Raw genomic sequence first — 13,415 nt, forward strand, 5'->3', positions numbered from 1 at the left:
TTCAATTGTTAGAGAGATATTCGAAATCAGAGGTTAGTTTCTTTGATTTATAATTTTGTATTCATAATTATTATTATCGTTGATTTTAAAGTAATATATTATGTGTCATATTTTTATTTACACAATTTATTCATAACTAATATGAGAATAATTATATTATTTATTCTACTATTATTTTTATTATATTAATTCGCAACCTTAGTCGATTTATTTTTTTTGAATTTGTTTATTTTCTAGCCTGATTTTGCCAATTTGTAATAATTTTATCCAATTTATTACAATCCTAGCCCAAATTGTGTCCAATTGAACTCAATTTCAAATTCCATTCAATTGTTTTAAACCATATTCTTAATATTTAGATCTTAACCGTTGATCAATATTTATTTTTTATTATTATATTTAAGTAGCAGCCTAGGTCGATTCAATTATCTTCTCAATTTTATTTAAAGTCTAGCGAACCTTATATCTAATTGATGTCAATTTTAATTGATTTTTGAATTCAATTTGATTAATTTTTAAATCAAATACGACGTATTATGAGGTAATATACTCATGTATGTGATGTATATAGTACATATTTCAAAGTTGATTGTCAATCAAATGTATATATGTATATATACATATCTCTCATGTAATGATGTACAGAGTAGTCAAAAGCTAGCTAACTGAATCTATATATTCAAATATTTTGAATAATATGTTAATATCATATGATCGAGGTAATAATACACTATTGAATGTATAATAATGAAGCTAATCAACCGATAGTTCATCAAATTAATACGTTGTATTATGATATATACATATATATATATATATATATATATATATATATATTACTATATTCAAAAATTAATTAACCAAAAATTATTTGGAGTATATGTTGACATCCAATTTTAATTACCCGATATTCCTTTTAGGCTCCTGTTTTGTAAAAATTATTAATTTTAAATATTAATACTTTTTATACATTATTCTTGTATCAAACAGATATTGACGTATCACATTCATGATTTTAAAAATATACTAAGTGTTGACACCTAATTTTTGCCCTCCATAACTAAGATTAATCTCAAGTTTCTTCGATTTTTAATAAAATTACAATATTTATTTTATCGAAAAAAGAAACTTTTCAAAAGTATTTATCTGGGCAAGCTTTTCATTTTAAGTACAATAACAACAAACCCAGTGTATTCCCACAAAGTGGGGTCTGGGGAGGGTAAAATGTACGCAGTCCATACCGCTACCTCCAAAGAAGTAAAGGGTACAACTTTTCATTTTAAGTAGCGATTATATATTATCGTATTCAATTATACGAAAATATATAATTTTGTTACTTAAATATCTATTTTTTATAAAATATCAAATTTTAATCAAGGTTTGTCTTGAAATAAATTTAAATGATTAAAATCTTTATTTAAATGTAATTTATCCTCGAAAGTAATTTATTTGGAAAATATTTATTTGTTTTTATTAAATCAAGAAACTCGGGATTAAAGTAGTGATTAATTTTTTTCAAATTTTAATTAAATTTGATCAATTTATTAAATTTGACCTTAATTGAAATCGATTTGACCATCAATTGGTCAATAGATTTTCAACTGGATTAATATTTAATCTCTTTTGACCAAAACCCCAAAATTAGACTATTTAATAAATAGCCTAAACTAATTTGCCTTTTTATTTAACCCATATCCGCAACCCACTCCAATTAGGACCACCAGCAGCCCAAACAAATTAACCGACACGGCTCGTTTCGTCTACCCTTTTCCCCTTTAGCGTACAACAACATACGCACAAACAACAACAACAAAACCCGATCCAAGCTTTCAGCAAACAATACGCACAACAGCAGAACACAGACGCAAAAACACGACCAAATCCGGCGAAAATCCATCAACCCACGTCCGACCCGACCTCAATCTGTTACTCGCGTGCATCAGGCGCCTCTACCACACGAATCCATGCGAAAAAAGCCTAGAAACTTCCGAAAATTGGTGCGTTGTCCCTTTCAATGTTTGAATCCCGAGTTTTTCGGGTTGATTTGTACGGTTTCGTGCAATATCTGGATGATTTTCATTGGTTTGGGGTACAATTCGTTGATTTTCATTGACCTCGACCCGATCCCCAATCTGACCCGCTTGCCCAAACCAGTTGCCTCCATGTTGAGTAATATTTTCATTGCATAACTCGTGTCTGGTTTGTCGGTTTGAGTTGCCAATTGATGATCCTGAGTACGAGAATAGGGAGAGGGAGAATGATGGGAACGCGAGTGGTGGTACTTCGGGTTCTGGTTCTGGAAGGAGGTTTGCTACCGTGTCGCTGCCGTGGCTATTTGGGATGTTTGGATCAGCTTCATCCTCTAGCCAGGGAGGAGGATCAGGGTCTCGTGGACAACGGGACAGGGAATCGAATTAGGTATGTATATACAGAACTTCGATCTTCTTTAATATGTTGTGTTTGTTTAGTTCATTTGGGTTAAATTTTGTATACTTGAATTGCTGATCAAAATGGACTAGGATAGAAGGTTAATAGGTAGTCGTGTGTTGTTTTGCTATCCATTCATATTAGTAGTCCTAGTATTACTATATGTTGTTTTTTGTACCCAGATTATTGTATTGTTTTGTTGAAGTAGGGTATTGTTGTTAGTTGCTGATCAGAACAGAAGTTTATCGACTTGACTTTAGGTGTTGATATAATTCCCAAAGAGTTGTTTTTTAGGTGTTGATATAATTTCCGAAGGGCTGGTTTTTAGATGTTGATATAATTCCCAAAGGACTGGTTTTTAGGTGTTGATATAATTCCCAAGAAGCTGGTTTTTAGGTGATGATATAATTCCCAAAGAGCTGGGTTTTAGGTGTTGAAATAATTCCCAAAGGGCTGGTAAATTTAAGGAACTCGAAGCTAGTGGCTAAGCTGTTGTTCTTCATTTTACTAGGTAGTTGGAATCTCCGTAACTGTGTTCATGAGACATTTCATTCGATCAGCTATGCCTAATTCTGTAACTGTTGGGCTCAGTTATATGTGTTGGCTCTATTTAGATCGGTTTCTATGTTCACGATGTATAGCCGATCCTTGAACCCATTGAGGCATTTGCTATAAAAATGACCTAGTAGACAGATTAATAGTGAAGGTTCATTGGAACTGTGTGTAACAACAGGTCTGTTTCTTTAGATCTACATTTATATCACTTCCATATATGCCTAGATGCTATGTATTGACCAACTATTAATGTTAGCAACATACGTATATATGTCAAGTGAGTGCAACTACTATAAATTGATGAGACAAACCTTCTTACTCTATATATGGGTTTTTAACTGCTTATTTATTTGTGGAATACTATTCTTTGTCTTAAGCCGGGGGTCTATTGGAAACAGCCTTGCTACTTCTCCGGACGAGTAAAATGTAAACTGCTATGGATCCGTTCAAGTACAATTGGAACACATCAAACGAAAGTGCAATGAGTTTTCAACAGGAGCCTGAACAGGTAGCTAAGACGACTAGTTTTCATTTCACTTGGTCTAATTAATCGTAAAACATTTGTACTGTTTTACTTCATAAACTTTTGAGTCTAAATACTTGAAGGATTTGTAACTTTTAAACTTAACATTCTTTAGCTGTTCAAGAATATTGTGTAATTTTGATCAATAGTCTTCTTTAAATTATTTCGCTTAAACTGTTATGATTGTTTTCAAGTGATTGTGGTAATGGTCTTAACAACTTGAGATATGTGAATAAGATGAGTATTAAATACCTACTTGAGAAATAAATTAGCGACTTGAAAATGGTTTAGTGTAGTTACTTGAAAGGTGAACTTGTGTTTTAAAATTAGTAAAGTGTAATCACTTGAAAATGTGAATTCATGACTTGAAATTGGTTTAGTGTTAGCACTTGAAGTGTGAATTCGTGACTTGAAAATGGTTAGGTTTAGTCAGTTTTGAAAATAGTTAAGTGTAGTGTTTTAAAAATGGTTAAGTATAGGGACTTAAAATGTCAATTAGCTATTTGAAAATGGTTTGAGTCTAGTGACTTGAAATGTGAATTAGTTAATTGAAAATAGTTAAGTGTCGTGATTTGAAATGTGTATTAGTGACTTAAAAATGTTGTAAGTGTAGTGACTTGCAATGTGAATTAGTTATTTGAAAATGGTTTAGTGACTTGAAGTGTGTAGTAGTTATTTGTAAATGTAGTCATTTGAAATTGTGAACTTGTGACTTGAAAATGTCAAGTGTAGTTACTTGAAATGTCTACTTGTGACTTTAAAATGGTTAAGTGTAGTGACTTAAAAAGTATACTAGTGACTTTTAAATGGTTAAGTGTAGTCATTAGAAATTGTGAACTTGTGACTTGAAAATAATTAAGTGTAGTTACTTGAAATGTATACTTGTGACTATAAAATGGTTAAGCGTAGTGACTTGAAATGTGTATTCGTGACTAGAAAATGGTTAAGTGTAGTCACTTGAAATGTCAACTAAGTTACTTGAAATTATGAACTTGTGACTTGAAAATAATTAAATGTTGTGTCTTGAAATGTATACTAGTGACTTTAAAATGATTAAGTGTAGTGATTTGAAATGTGTACTAGTGACTTTAAAATGATTAAGTGTAGTGATTTGAAATGTGTACTAGTGACTTGAAAATGGTTAAGTGCAGTGACTTGATAATGGTCAAGTGTAGTGACTTGAAATGTGTACTAGTGACTTGAAAATGGTTTAGTGTAGTTACTTGAAAATGGTTTAGTATAGTGTCTTGAAATGTCAATTAGCTATTTGAAAATGGTTTGAGTTTAGTGACTTGAAATGTGAATAATTTATTTGAAAATTATTAAGTGTAGTGACTTGAAATTGCGAACTTGTGACTTGAAAATGGTTAAGTGTAGTTACTTGAAATTATGAACTTATGACTTGAAAATGGTTAAGTATAGTCTCTTATCTTAATTTAACAAGTCATAACAATAGTCACAATAATCTGAAAATTTAACTTTGAGTTTATCATGCTTTATATGCTAATATATACATGTTTATATTTGTTGATTGTTATGATTTTATTTGATATTATAATGTCATGTAATTTATGCGATTAATGTATTTTTAGCACTTTTTATGTCCTGACTTAACATATTTTTATGCAGAATGAGTTTGAAAGATAGGAACAAGAAATATTAGCTGCTTTAAGTGCATTAATTGTGGAAGGAGGATGAAAAAGGAATTGGACTTGCTGTTAAAATATGTTTACAAGAAATCGTGTTCAAATGATGAATGCTTATCTCAAGAAGACAACCAAGCTTATGAGGATGAAAGTGATGATGACTTTGACGGCGTGAATGAAAGTGATTCTAATTCTGATAACGTGGATCAAAGTGATTCTGATCCTGATGATTGATAGTTTTGTTGAGGATTCAAGTTTGAAATATTTTGTTTTGGACAATTGAAGAATCATACATTATTGATGTGGATGTTTTGAATTATGTTCTTTTGTTAGCTGTAATGGTTTACATTAAACTTGTATTGAATGATGTTTTTGAGAATTATTGAAGGTTTTGAATAGATTTTTGATTAATTGTGAAACATTTCTAGTAATTTACGTGTGAATCACTACTTGAAAATTATCGTGAAAAATCATAGGTGAGCTTTTTTTTTTTTTTTTTTATGAAAATTTATCAAATAATTCATTCAAAATTTTGCTAGTTAATCGCAAATAAATTTGCAAATAACGTACTTGCGAATTTATTTTTGCAACTAAATTACTTAGGGGTTTACTTGACAATCTTCGTGGGGAATAATTTGTGATTTTTTTTGTGGAAATCCGCAATTAAAACTCCTTTTTTACGAAATTTTACCAAATAATTCATGCAAAATGTTGATAGTTAATTGCAAATAAATCCGCAAATAACGTACCTGCGAATTTATTTCTGCAGCTAAATTATTTAGGGATTTACTTGGGAATCTTCGTGGGAATAATTTGTGATTTTTTTTTTGTGGAAATCCTCTGGTAAAATCTTTTTTATAAAATTTTATCAAATAATTCATGTAAAATTTTGATAGTTATTCGCAAATAAATTCACAAATAACATACATGCGGATTTATTTTCGCATCTAAATTACTTAGAGATTTTATAAATTCGCAGGTAATAATTACCTACGAAGGTATTTCCTTTGGATTCTAATTGGTAAGAAAATCCGCAGATATTAAAATTACTTGGGGGGATTTTATCAGATTATCCCTGTGAAAATCTCTAGGTAAAAAAGCAATTTTCTTGTAGTGGTAACAACTTAACATTAATTAATATAAAACCTTTCATATCAAGTAATTGTCTTTTAATTAGTACTTTAGTCTAATAATTATCATATACAAATTGATTAGTTAAAGTACTTGAGGAATTTCTTAATCACACGTGATCAAATACAAATAGTGAAAGGACTATGCCGAAGATGCTATGTATCTGATGAAGTTAAGTTTTATGTTTTAAGAGTAAAACATAATTACCCCTATCTTGTCCGAGTTTTGCAAAAAGACATCTAAACTTTAACTTTGATCTATTACCCCACGATTCTTTTTTATTTCGTTGCAAACACATCACTTTTCGCTGAATCTCAGTCACAACAAGGAGAGTAAAATACATGCGTCAATCAGGTGTTGCCACGTGTCAAATACGTTTAATTTCATATATTTTTATTTTTTTCATACAATTTTCCTTTTTATTTAATTTAACACCCCACCCCTTCTTCCCCCCCACCCCCAATCCAACACCTCCACCTCCCCCCATCCAGCACCTCCCCTCCCTACCCCTCGCGTCCAGCACCTCCCTCTCCCCCCCGCGTCCTACACCTACCCCTCCCCTTCGTCGCCTCGCGTCCAACACTCTTCCTGTTCAGTTTTTTTTTTTGTTCAAATCAATTCAAAAATTAGTTTTATGATTGAATTGAATTTAAGGATAGTAAAATGATTGAATTGAGTTTTAAAGATAGTTAGATGAGTTTTAATGGACGAGCTTTAATGGAGCTTTAAAAAACAAAAGCTTCAATGAAAGAGCTTTAATGGTGACATTGTGTTGAAGAGTTTTAATGGTGTTGAAGAAGATATTGTGTTGAAGAAGAAATGGTGGGTAGTTAAATGATATGATTTAATTGCAAAATGGAGCTTTAATGATATGGTTTTAAAAAAAAAAACTTCAATGGAGGAGCTTTAATGGTGGCATTGTGTTGAAGAAGAAAGGGTGGGGTTATGGTGGTGATGATGTTGTTGTTGTAGGCGTAATTGATGTTGTTGTTGTTGTAATTGATGTTGTGTGTTGTAATTGATGTTGTTGAGTGATGGTAATGAAGAAAAAGTTGGGGAAGAAGACAATGGTGGATGGAGGGGGGGTAACGGGGGAGGGGTGGGGGTGGGGGGTATGAAATAATTTTTAAAAATAAATAAATATTAATTATTTTAAAATATAAATTATATATTAAATTATTTTACATGTGACAGCTTGTAATTGGTCAAAAAAGTCAAATTTGAGCCCTTTCACACGCTTGTGGAGCGTGTGTACACGCAAGGGGTCAAAATAGTGTTTTTGCAATGAAATAAAGAAGGATCGTGGGGTAATAGGTCAAAGTTAAAGTTTAGGTGTCTTTTTGCAAATCTCGGACAAGATCAGGGGAGTAATTATGTATTTACTCAATGTTTTAAATCAATTAGTATAAGTACTTGAGCGAAAGAGTATCAATAAAAAAAATACTAATTTATTCATTTGAACTAATAAACTATTTAATAATTTTAATTGTATCATATTAACATATTTTAAATTGATTATAGAATACTAAAAGTAATTGTTAATAGTGAAATTACTAATCATAGTCACAATCATTTTAGATGTTATATAAAAAGAATGAAATTACTATTCTTATATAACCATATTTTGTTGTTCATTTTTAAAAATAATTATTATTTTGTAGTTGGGACTTTTACCTTTATATTTTTAACTAATTAAGATACGTGACTATATTTTTTCTTTCATTTCTAATTTTAACTCTTTTTGTCTATCAATTCAAAATCAACAACTAACTGCACTAAGTAACTGATTTCTCTAATTCAAATTTTTTTATTCCAAATTAAAAATTTACCATTCTCAATTAAAAACTATGTACATACAATTTATTATATTGCTCATTACAAAAAAAAAAAATATAAAACTTTGTTCCTACCATTACCCCCCCTCCGCCAAACCAAAATGTACATCCATCATCTCGCTTTAACCCCACATCCTATCCCTACTTCATAAAATTTCTACTCAAACTATACCAATAAATTTAAGATAAAGTATGAAAGATGATTTAAAATTCTTCCAAAGATATAATTATAAATACGAGATTTGATTACTCTTCTTTCGATTCTTCAAACTCTTCAAATCATCTGATCATAATTTTAAGTTAAAATATTATACACTTTATTAAATGACGTGGAAGCAAATATTTCTAATTAAATTTTTTTGTCCTATAATCTATCTTTAGGTGACGTTTCATTCTTTATTCTTTAATGTATCTGTTGTTGGTGACTTTTCAAAGTCAAATGTAACACTTTCTATAGTATCGGAAAAGGGTCAGAAATACCCTTTAAGTATTGGAATTGATTCAATAATACCCTTCGTTACATATCGGGCCAAAAATACCCTTCCATCCATCTTTTTGGGTCAAATATACCCTTATAACTAACATAATTTTTTTAAACCATAATTAGAAATTCTATTAAACACATGGCACATAACTGACATTGCTGAATTTGAAAAACAACAAATAGAAGACTAAAACTACAAACGGAGAAAGCACCTTGTCGAGTAGAAAGATCTGAACCACATGAAGCTAGTGATGCTCGGGACATCAGTAGACGGTTGATTAACATAATTCCAGTTACAAGGATGAAGCAATGGACGATGCCTTTACTTCTCGTTTCCTTGATGTTACTGATCGTGTATCTTTTTTTGTTCGGAGTTTCAAAACAAGTAAAATGGCATTACTCCAGCTGAAGCTGAAATCGCGCCAGCATAGATATCTTTTGTAGTACTTAGTGGTAGGTTAGAGAAAGTTAATTTAGTTTTTTGATGCATTTTGAATTGGCTCTATGCTGCTAATGTCCAAGATTTGTACTTTACCAGTAAAGCATAAGATGACACCTTGTAAATTTTGTAGAGTTGTATCATAGTAACAGAACTTAAGGTTTTGGTGTCTTTAATTTTAGGTAGTTGTATAATACTTTCTAATTTTGTAGTTGTATAATATGCAGTTCATTTTTTTCTGCATGAAATATTATCAGTTCTGGTTCACATGAGGGAAGTTCAAGTTACATTATCAAAACCTAAGTTGCTCAGACTCTCCAAAACTATTGCCGCATCGGTGTCAAATCCTTCAAAAATACACTATTTTTAGAGGATTCGATACACAACCATCGATATTTTTAAAGGGTCTGAACAACATAGATAAAGACACTAATTTGAAAGGTCATCTTTGTAAGAATAAATTCTCAATTTGGTGCCAAGATGGTGATTATGGATACTACACAAGATACAAATAAAAATAAGAGTTAGAAATCAATTCACAGTCTAGTATAAATTCTTCAAGGAATTAAGGAAAAGAGGACAAGGTTTTTCAATAATTGTTTTTGCTAATCCAAAAGACACCAATGTTTTGTATTATTTACAAGATACTTGTTGCATCATCGGTTGTGTGATATAGTCCTAAATCTAATTTTTAAAAAATGTCTTTATAGGAAGTTTCCGCATGAGATGTACTAGGCTTGATTCTCCTTTTGCAGTCTGAAAAGTATGGAGCTGAAGATGGCTGGAAAGAATTTTTCTCATTCCATGTTGAAACAATAGAGAATGCTGTTAAATCATGGCATGAAACTTCAAAAGTGGATCCTAGACTTTATTTCCTTCTGAACAAGGAGAAGACAGTGTTAGGTTTTTTGCCCTACTTTTCTTACCAAAATTAAGTTTTACTTTTTCTTGGAAGGAAAATAAAAGTAACCATAATTACTTTTACTTTTCCTGAAAGGAAAATATAAAACTTTTTCATATTTGGCTAACGTCTTTTTAAAAGGAAAGGTTTTGAAACTCTATAAATAGAAGGCCATCTTCTCATACCATAACACAATAGCATCCACAATGTCGTTAAAAGCGGTTTCAAAATCAATTTGCAATCAATTTGATGATAATGAAGATATATGTCCAAAATAGATACACGTGGAGAAAAAAGTTTCAAACAAATTTTCAACGATCCTGCTGCTAATCCATCTTTAAAATCAAAATCAATTTTCAACCCATGTTTATGAGCTCCAATTTTCAACCCATATTTGCTTTAAAGCTTGGGCTCCTTTCAATTCATGCATTTACTTTTAATGCATGAGCACCACTCTTAACCTGTGCTTACTTTCAATGAACAAGGCTCCACTTTCAACAAGGGGTGTTCATGGTTCGATTAAAAACCAAACCGAATAGCGAACCAAACCAAACCAATTAAAAAAATCGACATTTGATTAGGTTTGGTTTGGTTTGGTTTTAAATTTTTAAAACCGATACTTATGTGGTTTGGTTTTGGTTTTACTCTAAAATAACCGACAAAATAATCAAATCGAACTGATAATAATTATATATATATATATATATATATATATATACATATATATATGTATACACACATACATATGCATATATATTTATTTATATATTATTCATAAATAAAATATAAATATCTTTTATATTTTAAATTATAATCATGAATTTAACTTTAGTCATAGCACTTTTAGTCATATTTCTCCATCTAGTTGATGGTACGTTATGAGATTCTATATGATTTTTGTACTTTGAATGGCAAATGATACTAATTATGAAAATTATCTTGTTGTCTGTGGGATTTTATAGGTGAATTTTCTTAGACTATCGATAATCACTAGTTTTGAACTTTCTTTTTGGTCCCTATTGACCAAAAAATTTGTGTTTACCTTTTGGGGGATTTATCATATCATTCTCTTATATGTAGTTTCTAAATACTTTTGTAGAAGCGCTCATATAGTGTTGTTCATGACTTTGCCTAAGTATAACCCTAAATTGACATCTTAGTTTCAAGGTTGAGGAACAACACTCGATTGACATCTCATATGTTGGATTGGATTTTTTTAAGAAAAAGTTCAACTTTTATCATTAACTAAAGTTATAAACCGAAAAATCAAACCGAACTAAACCGATAAGAACCAAACCGATTGTTATTTTTTTGTGTTGGTTTGATTTGGTTTTAGAAATTTAAAAACTGACTAAGTTGGTTTGGTTATGATTTTGACCAATAACCAACCCAAACTGACCCATGAACACCCCTAATTAGGGGTGTTCACTGTTTGGTTAAAAACCAAATCGAACCGTGATCCAAACCAAACCGATTAAAAAATCCTATATTTGGTTAGGATTGGTTTGGTTTGGTTTTGAATTTTAAAAAACCAATACTAATTTGGTTTGGTTTGGTTTTACTCTAAAATAACCGACAAAATAACCAAACCGAATCGATATATATATATATATATATATATATATTGTAATTATTTATATATTATTCATAAATACAATATAAATATTTGTTACATTTTATATTTTAATCATGATTTAACTTTAGTCGTAATATATTCAGTCATATATTTTTATCCAGTTGACAGTACCTTATGAGATTCTAAATGAATTTTGCACTTTGAATGACAGATGATACTAATTTGAAAATAATATCTTGTTGTATATTGAAATTTACAGCTAAGATTCATTATATTATAGATAATCACTAATTTTAACTTTCTTTTTGAACCTTGTCGAGCAAGAAGTTATGTGTTCATCTTTTGCGGGGTTTATTATATCATTTTGTTAAATGTAGTTTTTAAATATTTTTTTAGAAGCGTTGATATGGTGTTGTTCATGGCTTTGCCGAAGTATAATACTCAGTTGACATCTTAGTTTCAAGGTTGAGATACAATACTCGGTTGACATTTCATATGTTAGATTGAATTTATTTTTTAAAATCTTCAACTTTTATCATTAGCTAAAGTTATAAACCAAAAAAATCGAACCACACCGAACTAAACCGACAAGAACCAAACCAATGGTTATTTTTTAATTTGGTTTGGTGTGGTTTTTGTAAGTTAAAAACTTACTAAGTTGGTTTGGTTATGATTTTGATCAATAACCGACCCAAACCGACCCATGAACATACCTACTTTCAACCCTGTTTACTTATAACACAGGGCACCAATAATATCAACCCGTGCTTTTATTTTTAATGCATAGGGCTCCAATTTTAATCCATATCAATTTTTAATCATGGTAAACAACAGTGATATATGAAGATCGAGTGAAGAAGGCGGATCACGTGAAGAAAATCAAGCCAAAAAGGGGAGATTTGTTAGGGTTTTTGCCCTGATTTTCTTACCAAAATTAAGTTTTACTTTTTCTTGAAAGGAAAATAAAAGTAATCATAATTACTTTTACTTTTCCTGAAAGAAAAATATAAAATTTTTTCATATTTGGCTAACCTCTTTTTAAGAGGAAAGGTTTTGGAACTCTATAAATATAAAGCCCCCATTCTCATACCATAACACAATAGCATCCACAATGTAGTCTTTAAAGAATCTTTGTTTAAAGGGAGATTTCACCAAATAGATTTTAAGTTTTTCCATATTATTTTTAATATGTAGGCCGATTGGCCAAACCATATCAATAATATTATGTTTTTTTAGTTTAGTTTTGTGTCATATGAATTATCATTATATTAATTTGCAAACTTTAAGCTTCCACATGCCGGCCTCTCGATTTCGAACCCAACAGACAGACACTGAAGTGTAGTTGGATATATAACGTATGCTATCTAATTATGTACTTCTATTCATGTGCTAGGCTTTTGAGTCATCCCATACACACATAGATTGTTTTGCATTTCTTTCACATTATGCTAAAGATTTTTTCGCTCAAGTTGCGTGTTTAGCGACACAAAAAAACATCATATTTTATCCACGGGTAAATTCAATCACTAAATACTCTCTGACAAGTTCAGAGAATTGTGCAAATATAAGTTTACCAAGTTCAGTTGTTTGGTGGTGAAATTAGGTTTAGCTTTCAAAATTCCCTTTTGCTTTAACAGGTTGGGGCGATTTAATAGTTTGGGTCGGGTTTGGGTCGGGCATTTTAATTGAATCCCAATTTAATTTAATATTTTAATTAATTTAATTTACAATCAATAGAAAGCTGTCACGTATTTAATAGAATTTCTAATTATGGTTTAAAAAAATTATGTTAGTTATAAGGGTATATTTGATCCAAAAAGGTGGATGGAAGGGTATTTTTGGTCCGATAGGTAAATGAAGGATATTATTGAACCAATTTTAATACTTGAAGGGTATTT

At 30.4% G+C, this 13,415-nt stretch overlaps 1 long non-coding RNA gene across 1 annotated transcript; it reads left to right on the forward strand.

Annotated features, from left to right (window-relative positions):
• Nucleotides 1-1,689: 1,689 nt before the first annotated feature.
• Nucleotides 1,690-5,582, forward strand: LOC107842437. The gene is made up of 3 exons (XR_001665778.2): nt 1,690-2,418; nt 3,360-3,490; nt 5,135-5,582. It is a non-coding gene; the product is annotated as an uncharacterized LOC107842437 (long non-coding RNA).
• Nucleotides 5,583-13,415: the final 7,833 nt, after the last annotated feature.

This window comes from Capsicum annuum, chromosome 9 (assembly GCF_002878395.1).
Source record: "Capsicum annuum cultivar UCD-10X-F1 chromosome 9, UCD10Xv1.1, whole genome shotgun sequence".
In the NCBI taxonomy this organism is placed as follows: domain Eukaryota; kingdom Viridiplantae; phylum Streptophyta; class Magnoliopsida; order Solanales; family Solanaceae; genus Capsicum; species Capsicum annuum.